This window comes from Spea bombifrons, chromosome 4 (genome assembly GCF_027358695.1).
Source record: "Spea bombifrons isolate aSpeBom1 chromosome 4, aSpeBom1.2.pri, whole genome shotgun sequence".
Taxonomy (NCBI): Eukaryota; Metazoa; Chordata; class Amphibia; order Anura; family Pelobatidae; genus Spea; species Spea bombifrons.
This window is the reverse complement of record NC_071090.1, coordinates 38,818,570-38,833,678: the sequence shown is the minus strand read 5'-3', so window position 1 is coordinate 38,833,678 and position 15,109 is coordinate 38,818,570. Positions and strand designations below refer to the sequence as shown.

Genomic DNA, 15,109 nt, shown 5'->3' with positions numbered 1-15,109 from the left:
TCTGCTTGTGTGACTGTGGGAGATATCGGAAGCACAGCACCCAGCTTGGTTAGCGTGGCCGAGCGGTCTAAGGCGCTGGATTTAGGCTCCAGTCTCATTTGAGGCGTGGGTTCAAATCCCACCGCTGCCATGTTTTGTTAAAGTAGACCAGTGTGCTTAGGAAGGCTTTTTTGTTCATTTGCTCTTTGTTAAAAACTAGTGTTCAATTGGTATTCTGTCGTCCTGGGAAACAAGACCCTTAGCAAGTCTCTAATCTCCTAAAGTGTTGCAGAAAGATACTTTAAGCCTACTTGAAGTAATTCTATGTTACCAAGCTCTAACCCCAGTCAGCTTCTGCTGCAGGAAGAGCTTGGTAGGCCCGGTATAATGCCTAGTGGAATCAGTGTTATTTCTTCAAAGTCCCCTCACCCATTCAATCTTGCATTACACAGGGCCAGCTCTGCCCTTCCTGCTGGAGAAACCGGCAACTGTTGACTCTTCATTATGAATAGTGAAGTGAGGGACTCGAACCTGAAACGCTTCCTTTAGTGAGTAATCCCCCTTGGAGAGTGGTGCAGAGACAGCATGGCTTGGTAGCGTGGCCGAGCGGTCTAAGGCGCTGGATTAAGGCTCCAGTCTCTTTGGAGGCGTGGGTTCAAATCCCACCGCTGCCATGCTTTTTCCCTCTGTTTGTCATTTGTTCCCGAAATGCACTCAGCAACACAAGATTCCTTCCCGCAAACTAACCATATGCCCCTGAAGGCCACACGTGGAAAAGCAACACAAGGATTAATTTAGTCATATAAACAACGGTAAGAAAGACACACAAGACCTCCGAAAACATAAAAAGGTTAATTGACGGATTCGAATGACTTACGCCGTTTGACTGCCAAAGGATTCAAACTCAGAACCCCCGGCACTTAATGTTTAGATATTAAACCTTTGAGCTATCGGCAGCACCTGCTGGTCAGGCAGGGCAAATCGCGGGAGCTAAGGGCCTGCATGGTCAAATTAAACAACTTTGGCAAATCAAGCATTTGATAGCAAAAGCCATCCTTTTCAGTGTGGTGTTTTTAATCTTGTTCACACTTTGGCACCATCTGGGCTCTGCTTGTGTGACTGTGGGAGATATCGGAAGCCCAGCACTCAGCTTGGGTAGCGTGGCCGAGCGGTCTAAGGCGCTAGATTTAGGCTCCAGTCTCATTTGAGGCGTGGGTTCAAATCCCACCGCTGCCATGTTTTGTTAAAGTAGACCAGTGTGCTTAGGAAGGCTTTTTTGTTCATTTGCTCTTTGTTAAAAACTAGTGTTCAATTGGTATTCTGTCGTCCTGGGAAACAAGACCCTTAGCAAGTCTCTAATCTCCTAAAGTGTTGCAGAAAGATACTTTAAGCCTACTTGAAGTAATTCTATATTACCAAGCTCTAACCCCAGTCAGCTTCTGCTGCAGGAAGAGCTTGGTTGGCCCGGTATAATGCCTAGTGGAATCAGTGTTATTTCTTCAAAGTCCCCTCACCCATTCAATCTTGCATTACACAGGGCCAGCTCTGCCCTTCCTGCTGGAGAAACCGGCAACTGTTGACTCTTCATTATGAATAGTGAAGTGAGGGACTCGAACCTGAAACGCTTCCTTTAGTGAGTAATCCCCCTTGGAGAGTGGTGCAGAAACGGCATGACTTGGTAGCGTGGCCGAGCGGTCTAATGCGCTGGGTTAAGGCTCCAGTCTCTTCGGAGGCGTGGGTTCAAATCCCACCGCTGCCATGCTTTTTTCCCTCTGTTTGTCATTTGTTCCCGAAATGCACTCAGCAACACAAGATTCCTTCCCGCAAACTAACCATATGCCCCTGAAGGCCACACGTGGAAAAGCAACACAAGGATTGATTTAGTCATATAAACAACGGTAAGAAAGACACACAAGACCTCCGAAAACATAAAAAGGTTAATTGACGGTATCGAATGACTTACACCGTTTCACTGCCAAAGGATTCAAACTCAGAACCCCCGGCACCTAATGCTTAGATATTAAACCTTTGAGCTATCGGCAGCACCTGCTGGTCAGGCAGGGCAAATCGCGGGAGCTAAGGGCCTGCATGGTCAAATTAAACAACTTTGGCAAATCAAGCATTTGATAGCAAAAGCCATCCTTTTCAGTGTGGTGTTTTTAATCTTGTTCACACTTTGGCACCATCTGGGCTCTGCTTGTGTGACTGTGGGAGATATCGGAAGCACAGCACCCAGCTTGGGTAGCGTGGCCGAGTGGTCCAAGACGCTGGATTTAGGCTCTAGTCTCATTTGAGGCGTGGGTTCAAATCCCACCGCTGCCATTTTTTGTTAAAGTAGACCAGTGTGCTTAGGAAGGTTTGTTTGTTCATTTGCTCTTTGTTAAAAACTAGTGTTCAATTGGTATTCTGTCGTCCTGGGAAACAAGACCCTTAGCAAGTCTCTAATCTCCTAAAGTGTTGCAGAAAGATACTTTAAGCCTACTTAAAGTAATTCTATATTACCAAGCTCTAACCCCAGTCAGCTTCTGCTGCAGGAAGAGCTTGGTTGGCCCGGTATAATGCCTAGTGGAATCAGTGTTATTTCTTCAAAGTCCCCTCACCCATTCAATCTTGCATTACACAGGGCCAGCTCTGCCCTTCCTGCTGGAGAAACCGGCAACTGTTGACTCTTCATTATGAATAGTGAAGTGAGGGACTCGAACATGAAACGCTTCCTTTAGTGAGTAATCACCCTTGGAGAGTGGCACAGAAACAGCATGACTTGGTAGCGTGGCCGAGCGGTCTAAGGCGCTGGATTAAGGCTCCAGTCTCTTCGGAGGCGTGGGTTCAAATCCCACCGCTGCCATGCTTTTTCCCTCTGTTTGTCATTTGTTCCCGAAATGCACTCAGCAACACAAGATTCCTTCCCGCAAACTAACCATATGCCCCTGAAGGCCACACGTGGAAAAGCAACACAAGGATTGATTTAGTCATATAAACAACAGTAAGAAAGACACACAAGACCTCCAAAAACATAAAAAGGTTAATTGACAGTTTCGAATGACTTACGCCGTTTGACTGCCAAAGGATTCAAACTCAGAACCCCCGGCACCTAATGCTTAGATATTAAACCTTTGAGCTATTGGCAGCACCTGCTGGTCAGGCAGGGCAAATCGCGGGAGCTAAGGGCCTGCATGGTCAAATTAAACAACTTTGGCAAATCAAGCATTTGATAGCAAAAGCCATCCTTTTCAGTGTGGTGTTTTTAATCTTGTTCACACTTTGGCACCATCTGGGCTCTGCTTGTGTGACTGTGGGAGATATCGGAAGCACAGCACCCTGCTTGGGTAGCGTGGCCGAGCGGTCTAAGGTGCTGGATTTAGGCTCCAGTCTCATTTGAGGCGTGGGTTCAAATCCCACCGCTGCCATGTTTTGTTAAAGTAGACCAGTGTGCTTAGGAAGGCTTTTTTGTTCATTTGCTCTTTGTTAAAAACTAGTGTTCAATTGGTATTCTGTCGTCCTGGGAAACAAGACCCTTAGCAAGTCTCTAATCTCCTAAAGTGTTGCAGAAAGCAAAACAAACTAACCATATGCCCCTGAAGGCCACACGTGGAAAAGCAACACAAGGATTAAATTAGTCATATAAACAACGGTAAGAAAGACACACAAGACCTCCGAAAACATAAAAAGGTTAATTGACGGTTTCGAATGACTTACGCCGTTTGACTGCCAAAGGATTCAAACTCAGAACCCCCGGCACCTAATGTTTAGATATTAAACCTTTGAGCTATCGGCAGCACCTGCTGGTCAGGCAGGGCAAATCGCGGGAGCTAAGGGCCTGCATGGTCAAATTAAACAACTTTGGCAAATCAAGCATTTGATAGCAAAAGCCATCCTTTTCAGTGTGGTGTTTTTAATCTTGTTCACACTTTGGCACCATCTGGGCTCTGCTTGGCTGAGCTTGGTTGGCCCGGTATAATGCCTAGTGGAATCAGTGTTATTTCTTCAAAGTCCCCTCACCCATTCAATCTTGCATTACACAGGGCCAGCTCTGCCCTTCCTGCTGGAGAAACCGGCAACTGTTGACTCTTCATTATGAATAGTGAAGTGAGGGACTCGAACCTGAAACGCTTCCTTTAGTGAGTAATCCCCCTTGGAGAGTGGTGCAGAAACGGCATGACTTGGTAGCGTGGCCGAGCGGTCTAAGGCGCTGGATTAAGGCTCCAGTCTCTTCGGAGGCGTGGGTTCAAATCTCACTGCTGCCATGCTTTTTCCCTCTGTTTGTCATTTGTTCCCGAAATGCACTCAGCAACACAAGATTCCTTCCCGCAAACTAACCATATGCCCCTGAAGGCCACACGTGGAAAAGCAACACAAGGATTAAATTAGTCATATAAACAACGGTAAGAAAGACACACAAGACCTCCGAAAACATAAAAAGGTTAATTGACGGTTTCGAATGACTTACGCCGTTTGACTGCCAAAGGATTCAAACTCAGAACCCCCGGCACCTAATGTTTAGATATTAAACCTTTGAGCTATCGGCAGCACCTGCTGGTCAGGCAGGGCAAATCGCGGGAGCTAAGGGCCTGCATGGTCAAATTAAACAACTTTGGCAAATCAAGCATTTGATAGCAAAAGCCATCCTTTTCAGTGTGGTGTTTTTAATCTTGTTCACACTTTGGCACCATCTGGGCTCTGCTTGTGTGACTGTGGGAGATATCGGAAGCACAGCACCCAGCTTGGGTAGCGTGGCCGAGCGGTCTAAGGCGCTGGATTTAGGCTCCAGTCTCATTTGAGGCATGGGTTCAAATCCTACCGCTGCAATGTTTTGTTAAAGTAGACCAGTGTGCTTAGGAAGGCTTGTTTGTTCATTTTCTCTTTGTTAAAAACTAGTGTTCAATTGGTATTCTGTCGTCCTGGGAAACAAGACCCTTAGCAAGTCTCTAATCTCCTAAAGTGTTGCAGAAAGATACTTTAAGCCTACTTGAAGTAATTCTATATTACCAAGCTCTAACCCCAGTCAGCTTCTGCTGCAGGAAGAGCTTGGTTGGCCCGGTATAATGCCTAGTGGAATCAGTGTTATTTCTTCAAAGTCCCCTCACCCATTCAATCTTGCATTACACAGGGCCAGCTCTGCCCTTCCTGCTGGAGAAACCGGCAACTGTTGACTCTTCATTATGAATAGTGAAGTGAGGATCTCGAACCTGAAACACTTCCTTTAGTGAGTAATCCCCCTTGGAGAGTGGTGCAGAGACAGCATGACTTGGTAGCGTGGCCGAGCGGTCTAATGCGCTGGGTTAAGGCTCCAGTCTCTTCGGAGGCGTGGGTTCAAATCCCACCGCTCCCATGCTTTTTTCCCTCTGTTTGTCATTTGTTCCCGAAATGCACTCAGCAACACAAGATTCCTTCCCGCAAACTAACCATATGCCCCTGAAGGCCACACGTGGAAAAGCAACACAAGGATTGATTTAGTCATATAAACAACGGTAAGAAAGACACACAAGACCTCCGAAAACATAAAAAGGTTAATTGACGATATCGAATGACTTACACCGTTTGACTGCCAAAGGATTCAAACTCAGAACCCCCGGCACCTAATGCTTAGATATTAAACCTTTGAGCTATCGGCAGCACCTGCTGGTCAGGCAGGGCAAATCGCGGGAGCTAAGGGCCTGCATGGTCAAATTAAACAACTTTGGCAAATCAAGCATTTGATAGCAAAAGCCATCCTTTTCAGTGTGGTGTTTTTAATCTTGTTCACACTTTGGCACCATCTGGGCTCTGCTTGTGTGACTGTGGGAGATATCGGAAGCAGAGCACCCAGCTTGGGTAGCGTGGCCGAGCGGTCTAAGGCGCTGGATTTAGGCTCCAGTCTCATTTGAGGCATGGGTTCAAATCCCACCGCTGCAATGTTTTGTTAAAGTAGACCAGTGTGCTTAGGAAGGCTTGTTTGTTCATTTGCTCTTTGTTAAAAACTAGTGTTCAATTGGTATTCTGTCGTCCTGGGAAACAAGACCCTTAGCAAGTCTCTAATCTCCTAAAGTGTTGCAGAAAGATACTTTAAGCCTACTTGAAGTAATTCTATATTACCAAGCTCTAACCCCAGTCAGCTTCTGCTGCAGGAAGAGCTTGGTTGGCCCGGTATAATGCCTAGTGGAATCAGTGTTATTTCTTCAAAGTCCCCTCACCCATTCAATCTTGCATTACACAGGGCCAGCTCTGCCCTTCCTGCTGGAGAAACCGGCAACTGTTGACTCTTCATTATGAATAGTGAAGTGAGGATCTCGAACCTGAAACACTTCCTTTAGTGAGTAATCCCCCTTGGAGAGTGGTGCAGAGACAGCATGACTTGGTAGCGTGGCCGAGCGGTCTAAGGCGCTGGATTAAGGCTCCAGTCTCTTCGGAGGCGTGGGTTCAAATCCCACCGCTGCCATGCTTTTTCCCTCTGTTTGTCATTTGTTCCCGAAATGCACTCAGCAACACAAGATTCCTTCCCGCAAACTAACCATATGCCCCTGAAGGCCACACGTGGAAAAGCAACACAAGGATTAATTTAGTCATATAAACAACGGTAAGAAAGACACACAAGACCTCCGAAAACATAAAAAGGTTAATTGACAGTTTCGAATGACTTACGCCGTTTGACTGCCAAAGGATTCAAACTCAGAACCCCCGGCACCTAATGTTTAGATATTAAACCTTTGAGCTATCGGCAGCACCTGCTGGTCATGCAGGGCAAATCGCGGGAGCTAAGGGCCTGCATGGTCAAATTAAACAACTTTGGCAAATCAAGCATTTGATAGCAAAAGCCATCCTTTTCAGTGTGGTGTTTTTAATCTTGTTCACACTTTGGCACCATCTGGGCTCTGCTTGTGTGACTGTGGGAGATATCGGAAGCACAGCACCCAGCTTGGGTAGCGTGGCCGAGCGGTCAAAGGTGCTGGATTTAGGCTCCAGTCTCATTTGAGGCGTGGGTTCAAATCCCACCGCTGCCATGTTTTGTTAAAGTAGACCAGTGTGCTTAGGAAGGCTCGTTTGTTCATTTGCTCTTTGTTAATAACTAGTGTTCAATTGGTATTCTGTCGTCCTGGGAAACAAGACCCTTAGCAAGTCTCTAATCTCCTAAAGTGTTGCAGAAAGATACTTTAAGCCTACTTGAAGTAATTCTATATTACCAAGCTCTAACCCCAGTCAGCTTCTGCTGCAGGAAGAGCTTGGTTGGCCCGGTATAATGCCTAGTGGAATCAGTTATTTCTTCAAAGTCCCCTCACCCATTCAATCTTGCATTACACAGGGCCAGCTCTGCCCTTCCTGCTGGAGAAACCGGCAACTGTTGACTCTTCATTATGAATAGTGAAGTGAGGGACTCGAACCTGAAACGCTTCCTTTAGTGAGTAATCCCCCTTGGAGAGTTGTGCAGAAATGGCTTGACTAGGTAGCGTGGCCGAGCGGTCTAAGGCGCTGGATTAAGGCTCCAGTCTCTTTGGAGGCGTGGGTTCAAATCCCACCGCTGCCATGCTTTTTAACTCTGTTTGACATTTGTTCCCGAAATGCACTCAGCAACACAAGATTCCTTCCCGCAAACTAACCATATGCCCCTGAAGGCCACACGTGGAAAAGCAACACAAGGATTGATTTAGTCATATAAACAACGGTAAGAAAGACACACAAGACCTCCAAAAACATAAAAAGGTTAATTGACAGTTTCGAATGACTTACGCCTTTTGACTGCCAAAGGATTCAAACTCAGAACCCCCGGCACCTAATGCTTAGATATTTAACCTTTGAGCTATCGGCAGCACCTGCTGGTCAGGCAGGGCAAATCGCGGGAGCTAAGGGCCTGCATGGTAAAATTAAACAACTTTGGCAAATCAAGCATTTGATAGCAAAAGCCATCCTTTTCAGTGTGGTGTTTTTAATCTTGTTCACACTTTGGCACCATCTGGGCTCTGCTTGGCTGAGCTTGGTTGGCCGGGTATAATGCCTAGTGGAATCAGTGTTATTTCTTCAAAGTCCCCTCACCCATTCAATCTTGCATTACACAGGGCCAGCTCTGCCCTTCCTGCTGGAGAAACCGGCAACTGTTGACTCTTCATTATGAATAGTGAAGTGAGGGACTCGAACATGAAACGCTTCCTTTAGTGAGTAATCCCCCTTGGAGAGCGGTGCAGAAACAGCGTGACTTGGTAGCGTGGCCGAGCGGTCTAAGGCGCTGGATTAAGGCTCCAGTCTCTTTGGAGGCGTGGGTTCAAATCCCACCGCTGCCATGCTTTTTCCCTCTGTTTGTCATTTGTTCCCGAAATGCACTCAGCAACACAAGATTCCTTCCCGCAAACTAACCATATGCCCCTGAAGGCCACACGTGGAAAAGCAACACAAGGATTGATTTAGTCATATAAACAACAGTAAGAAAGACACACAAGACCTCCAAAAACATAAAAAGGTTAATTGACAGTTTCGAAGGACTTACGCCGTTTGACTGCCAAAGGATTCAAACTCAGAACCCCCGGCACCTAATGCTTAGATATTAAACCTTTGAGCTATCGGCAGCACGTGCTGGTCAGGCAGGGCAAATCGCGGGTGCTAAGGGCCTGCATGGTCAAATTAAACAACTTTGGCAAATCAAGCATTTGATAGCAAAAGCCATCCTTTTCAGTGTGGTGTTTTTAATCTTGTTCACACTTTGGCACCATCTGGGCTCTGCTTGTGTGACTGTGGGAGATATCGGAAGCACAGCACCCAGCTTGGGTAGCGTGGCCGAGCGGTCTAAGGCGCTGGATTTAGGCTCCAGTCTCATTTGAGGCGTGGGTTCAAATCCCACCGCTGCCATGTTTTGTTAAAGTAGACCAGTGTGCTTAGGAAGGCTTGTTTGTTCATTTGCTCTTTGTTAAAAACTAGTGTTCAATTGGTATTCTGTCGTCCTGGGAAACAAGACCCTTAGCAAGTCTCTAATCTCCTAAAGTGTTGCAGAAAGATACTTTAAGCCTACTTGAAGTAATTCTATATTACCAAGATCTAACCCCAGTCAGCTTCTGCTGCAGGAAGAGCTTGGTTGGCCCGGTATAATGCCTAGTGGAATCATTGTTATTTCTTCAAAGTCCCCTCACCCATTCAATCTTGCATTGCACAGGGCCAGCTCTGCCCTTCCTGCTGGAGAAACCGGCAACTGTTGACTCTTCATTATGAATAGTGAAGTGAGGGACTCGAACCTGAAACGCTTCCTTTAGTGAGTAATCCCCCTTGGAGAGTGGTGCAGAATTGGCATGACTTGGTAGCGTGGCCGAGCGGTCTAAGGCGCTGGATTAAGGCACCAGTCTCTTCGGAGGCGTGGGTTCAAATCCCACCGCTGCCTTGCTTTTTCCCTCTGTTTGTCATTTGTTCCCGAAATGCACTCAGCAACACAAGATTCCTTCCCTGAAGGCCACACGTGGAAAAGCAACACAAGGATTGATTTAGTCATATAAACAACGGTAAGAAAGACACACAAGACCTCCAAAAACATAAAAAGGTTAATTGACGGTTTCGAATGACTTACGCCGTTTGACTGCCAAAGGATTCAAACTCAGAACCCCCGGCACCTAATGCTTAGATATTAAACCTTTGAGCTATCGGCAGCACCTGTTGGTCAGGCAGGGCAAATCGCGGGAGCTAAGGGCCTGCATGGTCAAATTAAACAACTTTGGCAAATCAAGCATTTGATAGCAAAAGCCATCCTTTTCAGTGTGGTGTTTTTAATCTTGTTCACACTTTGGCACCATCTGGGCTCTGCTTGGCTGAGCTTGGTTGGCCCGGTATAATGCCTAGTGGAATCAGTGTTATTTCTTCAAAGTCCCCTCACCCATTCAATCTTGCATTACACAGGGCCAGCTCTGCCCTTCCTGCTGGAGAAACCGGCAACTGTTGACTCTTCATTATGAATAGTGAAGTGAGGGACTCGAACCTGAAACGCTTCCTTTAGTGAGTAATCCCCCTTGGAGAGTGGTGCAGAAACGGCGTGACTTGGTAGCGTGGCCGAGCGGTCTAATGCGCTGGGTTAAGGCTCCAGTCTCTTCGGAGGCGTGGGTTCAAATCCCACCGCTCCCATGCTTTTTTCCCTCTGTTTGTCATTTGTTCCCGAAATGCACTCAGCAACACAAGATTCCTTCCCGCAAACTAACCATATGCCCCTGAAGGCCACACGTGGAAAAGCAACACAAGGATTGATTTAGTCATATAAACAACGGTAAGAAAGACACACAAGACCTCCGAAAACATAAAAAGGTTAATTGACAGTATCGAATGACTTACACCGTTTGACTGCCAAAGGATTCAAACTCAGAACCCCCGGCACCTAATGCTTAGATATTAAACCTTTGAGCTATCGGCAGCACCTGCTGGTCAGGCAGGGCAAATCGCGGGAGCTAAGGGCCTGCATGGTCAAATTAAACAACTTTGGCAAATCAAGCATTTGATAGCAAAAGCCATCCTTTTCAGTGTGGTGTTTTTAATCTTGTTCACACTTTGGCACCATCTGGGCTCTGCTTGTGTGACTGTGGGAGATATCGGAAGCAGAGCACCCAGCTTGGGTAGCGTGGCCGAGCGGTCTAAGGCGCTGGATTTAGGCTCCAGTCTCATTTGAGGCATGGGTTCAAATCCCACCGCTGCAATGTTTTGTTAAAGTAGACCAGTGTGCTTAGGAAGGCTTGTTTGTTCATTTGCTCTTTGTTAAAAACTAGTGTTCAATTGGTATTCTGTCGTCCTGGGAAACAAGACCCTTAGCAAGTCTCTAATCTCCTAAAGTGTTGCAGAAAGATACTTTAAGCCTACTTGAAGTAATTCTATATTACCAAGCTCTAACCCCAGTCAGCTTCTGCTGCAGGAAGAGCTTGGTTGGCCCGGTATAATGCCTAGTGGAATCAGTGTTATTTCTTCAAAGTCCCCTCACCCATTCAATCTTGCATTACACAGGGCCAGCTCTGCCCTTCCTGCTGGAGAAACCGGCAACTGTTGACTCTTCATTATGAATAGTGAAGTGAGGGACTCGAACCTGAAACGCTTCCTTTAGTGAGTAATCCCCCTTGGAGAGTGGTGCAGAGACAGCATGACTTGGTAGCGTGGCCGAGCGGTCTAAGGCGCTGGATTAAGGCTCCAGTCTCTTTGGAGGCGTGGGTTCAAATCCCACCGCTGCCATGCTTTTTCCCTCTGTTTGTCATTTGTTCCCGAAATCCACTCAGCAACACAAGATTCCTTCCCGCAAACTAACCATATGCCCCTGAAGGCCACACGTGGAAAAGCAACACAAGGATTAATTTAGTCATATAAACAACGGTAAGAAAGACACACAAGACCTCCGAAAACATAAAAAGGTTAATTGACGGTTTCGAATGACTTACGCCGTTTGACTGCCAAAGGATTCAAACTCAGAACCCCCGGCACCTAATGTTTAGATATTAAACCTTTGAGCTATCGGCAGCACCTGCTGGTCAGGCAGGGCAAATCGCGGGAGCTAAGGGCCTGCATGGTCAAATTAAACAACTTTGGCAAATCAAGCATTTGATAGCAAAAGCCATCCTTTTCAGTGTGGTGTTTTTAATCTTGTTCACACTTTGGCACCATCTGGGCTCTGCTTGTGTGACTGTGGGAGATATCGGAAGCACAGCACCCAGCTTGGGTAGCGTGGCCGAGCGGTCTAAGGCACTGGATTTAGGCTCCAGTCTCACTTGAGGCGTGGGTTTAAATCCCACCGCTGCCATGTTTTGTTAAAGTAGACCAGTGTGCTTAGGAAGCCTTTTTTGTTCATTTGCTCTTTGTTAAAAACTAGTGTTCAATTGGTATTCTGTCGTCCTGGGAAACAAGACCCTTAGCAAGTCTCTAATCTCCTAAAGTGTTGCAGAAAGATACTTTAAGCCTACTTGAAGTAATTCTATATTACCAAGCTCTAACCCCAGTCAGCTTCTGCTGCAGGAAGAGCTTGGTTGGCCCGGTATAATGCCTAGTGGAATCAGTGTTATTTCTTCAAAGTCCCCTCACCCATTCAATCTTGCATTACACAGGGCCAGCTCTGCCCTTCCTGCTGGAGAAACCGGCAACTGTTGACTCTTCATTATGAATAGTGAAGTGAGGGACTCGAACCTGAAACGCTTCCTTTAGTGAGTAATCCCCCTTGGAGAGTGGTGCAAAAACAGCATGACTTGGTAGCGTGGCCGAGCGGTCTAAGGCGCTGGATTAAGGCTCCAGTCTCTTCGGAGGCGTGGGTTCAAATCCCACCGCTGCCATGCTTTTTCCCTCTGTTTGTCATTTGTTCCCGAAATGCACTCAGCAAAAAAAGATTCCTTCCCGCAAACTAACCATATGCCCCTGAAGGCCACACGTGGAAAAGCAACACAAGGATTGATTTAGTCATATAAACAACGGTAAGAAAGACACACAAGACCTCCAAAAACATAAAAAGGTTAATTGACAGTTTCGAATGACTTACGCCTTTTGACTGCCAAAGGATTCAAACTCAGAACCCCCGGCACCTAATGCTTAGATATTTAACCTTTGAGCTATCGGCAGCACCTGCTGGTCAGGCAGGGCAAATCGCGGGAGCTAAGGGCCTGCATGGTCAAATTAAACAACTTTGGCAAATCAAGCATTTGATAGCAAAAGCCATCCTTTTCAGTGTGGTGTTTTTAATCTTGTTCACACTTTGGCACCATCTGGGCTCTGCTTGTGTGACTGTGGGAGATATCGGAAGCACAGCTCCCAGCTTGGGTAGCGTGGTCGAGCGGTCTAAGGCTCTGGATTTAGGCTCCAGTCTTATTTGAGGCGTGGGTTCAAATCCCGCCGCTGCCATGTTTTGTTAAAGTAGACCAGTGTGCTTAGGAAGGCTTTTTTGTTCATTTGCTCTTTGTTAAAAACTAGTGTTCAATTGGTATTCTGTCGTCCTGGGAAACAAGACCCTTAGCAAGTCTCTAATCTCCTAAAGTGTTGCAGAAAGATACTTTAAGCCTACTTGAAGTAATTCTATATTACCAAGCTCTAACCCCAGTCAGCTTCTGCTGCAGGAAGAGCTTGGTTGGCCCGGTATAATGCCTAGTGGAATCAGTGTTATTTCTTCAAAGTCCCCTCACCCATTCAATCTTGCATTACACAGGGCCAGCTCTGCCCTTCCTGCTGGAGAAACCGGCAACTGTTGACTCTTCATTATGAATAGTGAAGTGAGGGACTCGAACCTGAAACACTTCCTTTAGTGAGTAATCCCCCTTGGAGAGTGGTGCAGCGACAGCATGACTTGGTAGCGTGGCCGAGCGGTCTAAGGCGCTGGATTAAGGCTCCAGTCTCTTTGGAGGCGAGGGTTTAAATCCCACCGCTGCCATGCTTTTTCCCTCTATTTGTCATTTGTTCCCGAAATGCACTCAGCAAAAAAAGATTCCTTCCCGCAAACTAACCATATGCCCCTGAAGGCCACACGTGGAAAAGCAACACAAGGATTGATTTAGTCATATAAACAACGGTAAGAAAGACACACAAGACCTCCAAAAACATAAAAAGGTTAATTGACAGTTTCGAATGACTTACGCCTTTTGACTGCCAAAGGATTCAAACTCAGAACCCCCGGCACCTAATGCTTAGATATTTAACCTTTGAGCTATCGGCAGCACCTGCTGGTCAGGCAGGGCAAATCGCGGGAGCTAAGGGCCTGCATGGTCAAATTAAACAACTTTGGCAAATCAAGCATTTGATAGCAAAAGCCATCCTTTTCAGTGTGGTGTTTTTAATCTTGTTCACACTTTGGCACCATCTGGGCTCTGCTTGTGTGACTGTGGGAGATATCGGAAGCACAGCTCCCAGCTTGGGTAGCGTGGCCGAGCGGTCTAAGGCGCTGGATTTAGGCTCCAGTCTCATTTGAGGCGTGGGTTCAAATCCCGCCGCTGCCATGTTTTGTTAAAGTAGACCAGTGTGCTTAGGAAGGCTTTTTTGTTCATTTGCTCTTTGTTAAAAACTAGTGTTCAATTGGTATTCTGTCGTCCTGGGAAACAAGACCCTTAGCAAGTCTCTAATCTCCTAAAGTGTTGCAGAAAGATACTTTAAGCCTACTTGAAGTAATTCTATATTACCAAGCTCTAACCCCAGTCAGCTTCTGCTGCAGGAAGAGCTTGGTTGGCCCGGTATAATGCCTAGTGGAATCAGTGTTATTTCTTCAAAGTCCCCTCACCCATTCAATCTTGCATTACACAGGGCCAGCTCTGCCCTTCCTGCTGGAGAAACCGGCAACTGTTGACTCTTCATTATGAATAGTGAAGTGAGGGACTCGAACCTGAAACACTTCCTTTAGTGAGTAATCCCCCTTGGAGAGTGGTGCAGCGACAGCATGACTTGGTAGCGTGGCCGAGCGGTCTAAGGCGCTGGATTAAGGCTCCAGTCTCTTTGGAGGCGAGGGTTTAAATCCCACCGCTGCCATGCTTTTTCCCTCTGTTTGTCATTTGTTCCCGAAATGCACTCAGCAACACAAGATTCCTTCCCGCAAACTAACCATATGCCCCTGAAGGCCACACGTGGAAAAGCAACACAAGGATTAATTTAGTCATATAAACAACGGTAAGAAAGACACACAAGACCTCCGAAAACATAAAAAGTTTAATTGACGGTTTCGAATGACTTACGCCGTTTGACTGCCAAAGGATTCAAACTCAGAACCCCCGGCACCTAATGTTTAGATATTAAACCTTTGAGCTATCGGCAGCACCAGCTGGTCAGGCAGGGCAAATCGCGGGAGCTAAGGGCCTGCATGGTCAAATTAAACAACTTTGGCAAATCAAGCATTTGATAGCAAAAGCCATCCTTTTCAGTGTGGTGTTTTTAATCTTGTTCACACTTTGGCACCATCTGGGCTCTGCTTGTGTGACTGTGGGAGATATCGGAAGCACAGCACACAGCTTGGGTAGCGTGGCCGAGCGGTCTAAGGCGCTAGATTTAGGCTCCAGTCTCATTTGAGGCGTGGGTTCAAATCCCACCGCTGCCATGTTTTGTTAAAGTAGACCAGTGTGCTTAGGAAGGCTTTTTTGTTCATTTGCTCTTTGTTAAAAACTAGTGTTCAATTGGTATTCTGTCGTCCTGGGAAACAAGACCCTTAGCAAGTCTCTAATCTCCTAAAGTGTTGCAGAAAGATACTTTAAGCCTACTT

At 46.6% G+C, this 15,109-nt stretch overlaps 24 non-coding genes across 24 annotated transcripts; all 24 read left to right on the top strand.

Annotated features, from left to right (window-relative positions):
- Positions 1 to 47: 47 nt before the first annotated feature.
- TRNAL-UAG (transfer RNA leucine (anticodon UAG)) lies at positions 48 to 130 on the top strand. Its single transcript has one exon. It is a non-coding gene; the product is annotated as a tRNA-Leu (tRNA).
- Positions 131 to 571: 441 nt separating this feature from the next.
- TRNAL-AAG (transfer RNA leucine (anticodon AAG)) lies at positions 572 to 653 on the top strand. The gene has a single exon. It is a non-coding gene; the product is annotated as a tRNA-Leu (tRNA).
- A 480-nt stretch (positions 654 to 1,133) lies between these two features.
- TRNAL-UAG (transfer RNA leucine (anticodon UAG)) lies at positions 1,134 to 1,215 on the top strand. Its single transcript has one exon. It is a non-coding gene; the product is annotated as a tRNA-Leu (tRNA).
- Positions 1,216 to 1,656: 441 nt separating this feature from the next.
- Positions 1,657 to 1,738, top strand: TRNAL-AAG (transfer RNA leucine (anticodon AAG)). Its single transcript has one exon. It is a non-coding gene; the product is annotated as a tRNA-Leu (tRNA).
- A 481-nt stretch (positions 1,739 to 2,219) lies between these two features.
- On the top strand, positions 2,220 to 2,301 carry TRNAL-UAG (transfer RNA leucine (anticodon UAG)). Its single transcript has one exon. It is a non-coding gene; the product is annotated as a tRNA-Leu (tRNA).
- A 441-nt stretch (positions 2,302 to 2,742) lies between these two features.
- On the top strand, positions 2,743 to 2,824 carry TRNAL-AAG (transfer RNA leucine (anticodon AAG)). The gene has a single exon. It is a non-coding gene; the product is annotated as a tRNA-Leu (tRNA).
- Positions 2,825 to 3,304: 480 nt separating this feature from the next.
- On the top strand, positions 3,305 to 3,386 carry TRNAL-UAG (transfer RNA leucine (anticodon UAG)). The gene has a single exon. It is a non-coding gene; the product is annotated as a tRNA-Leu (tRNA).
- A 755-nt stretch (positions 3,387 to 4,141) lies between these two features.
- Positions 4,142 to 4,223, top strand: TRNAL-AAG (transfer RNA leucine (anticodon AAG)). The gene has a single exon. It is a non-coding gene; the product is annotated as a tRNA-Leu (tRNA).
- A 1,566-nt stretch (positions 4,224 to 5,789) lies between these two features.
- Positions 5,790 to 5,871, top strand: TRNAL-UAG (transfer RNA leucine (anticodon UAG)). Its single transcript has one exon. It is a non-coding gene; the product is annotated as a tRNA-Leu (tRNA).
- A 441-nt stretch (positions 5,872 to 6,312) lies between these two features.
- TRNAL-AAG (transfer RNA leucine (anticodon AAG)) lies at positions 6,313 to 6,394 on the top strand. The gene has a single exon. It is a non-coding gene; the product is annotated as a tRNA-Leu (tRNA).
- A 480-nt stretch (positions 6,395 to 6,874) lies between these two features.
- On the top strand, positions 6,875 to 6,956 carry TRNAL-UAG (transfer RNA leucine (anticodon UAG)). The gene has a single exon. It is a non-coding gene; the product is annotated as a tRNA-Leu (tRNA).
- A 439-nt stretch (positions 6,957 to 7,395) lies between these two features.
- On the top strand, positions 7,396 to 7,477 carry TRNAL-AAG (transfer RNA leucine (anticodon AAG)). Its single transcript has one exon. It is a non-coding gene; the product is annotated as a tRNA-Leu (tRNA).
- A 669-nt stretch (positions 7,478 to 8,146) lies between these two features.
- TRNAL-AAG (transfer RNA leucine (anticodon AAG)) lies at positions 8,147 to 8,228 on the top strand. Its single transcript has one exon. It is a non-coding gene; the product is annotated as a tRNA-Leu (tRNA).
- A 480-nt stretch (positions 8,229 to 8,708) lies between these two features.
- Positions 8,709 to 8,790, top strand: TRNAL-UAG (transfer RNA leucine (anticodon UAG)). The gene has a single exon. It is a non-coding gene; the product is annotated as a tRNA-Leu (tRNA).
- A 441-nt stretch (positions 8,791 to 9,231) lies between these two features.
- TRNAL-AAG (transfer RNA leucine (anticodon AAG)) lies at positions 9,232 to 9,313 on the top strand. Its single transcript has one exon. It is a non-coding gene; the product is annotated as a tRNA-Leu (tRNA).
- Positions 9,314 to 10,525: 1,212 nt separating this feature from the next.
- Positions 10,526 to 10,607, top strand: TRNAL-UAG (transfer RNA leucine (anticodon UAG)). Its single transcript has one exon. It is a non-coding gene; the product is annotated as a tRNA-Leu (tRNA).
- Positions 10,608 to 11,048: 441 nt separating this feature from the next.
- On the top strand, positions 11,049 to 11,130 carry TRNAL-AAG (transfer RNA leucine (anticodon AAG)). Its single transcript has one exon. It is a non-coding gene; the product is annotated as a tRNA-Leu (tRNA).
- A 480-nt stretch (positions 11,131 to 11,610) lies between these two features.
- TRNAL-UAG (transfer RNA leucine (anticodon UAG)) lies at positions 11,611 to 11,692 on the top strand. Its single transcript has one exon. It is a non-coding gene; the product is annotated as a tRNA-Leu (tRNA).
- A 441-nt stretch (positions 11,693 to 12,133) lies between these two features.
- TRNAL-AAG (transfer RNA leucine (anticodon AAG)) lies at positions 12,134 to 12,215 on the top strand. The gene has a single exon. It is a non-coding gene; the product is annotated as a tRNA-Leu (tRNA).
- Positions 12,216 to 12,695: 480 nt separating this feature from the next.
- On the top strand, positions 12,696 to 12,777 carry TRNAL-UAG (transfer RNA leucine (anticodon UAG)). The gene has a single exon. It is a non-coding gene; the product is annotated as a tRNA-Leu (tRNA).
- A 441-nt stretch (positions 12,778 to 13,218) lies between these two features.
- Positions 13,219 to 13,300, top strand: TRNAL-AAG (transfer RNA leucine (anticodon AAG)). Its single transcript has one exon. It is a non-coding gene; the product is annotated as a tRNA-Leu (tRNA).
- Positions 13,301 to 13,780: 480 nt separating this feature from the next.
- On the top strand, positions 13,781 to 13,862 carry TRNAL-UAG (transfer RNA leucine (anticodon UAG)). Its single transcript has one exon. It is a non-coding gene; the product is annotated as a tRNA-Leu (tRNA).
- A 441-nt stretch (positions 13,863 to 14,303) lies between these two features.
- TRNAL-AAG (transfer RNA leucine (anticodon AAG)) lies at positions 14,304 to 14,385 on the top strand. The gene has a single exon. It is a non-coding gene; the product is annotated as a tRNA-Leu (tRNA).
- A 480-nt stretch (positions 14,386 to 14,865) lies between these two features.
- TRNAL-UAG (transfer RNA leucine (anticodon UAG)) lies at positions 14,866 to 14,947 on the top strand. Its single transcript has one exon. It is a non-coding gene; the product is annotated as a tRNA-Leu (tRNA).
- Positions 14,948 to 15,109: the final 162 nt, after the last annotated feature.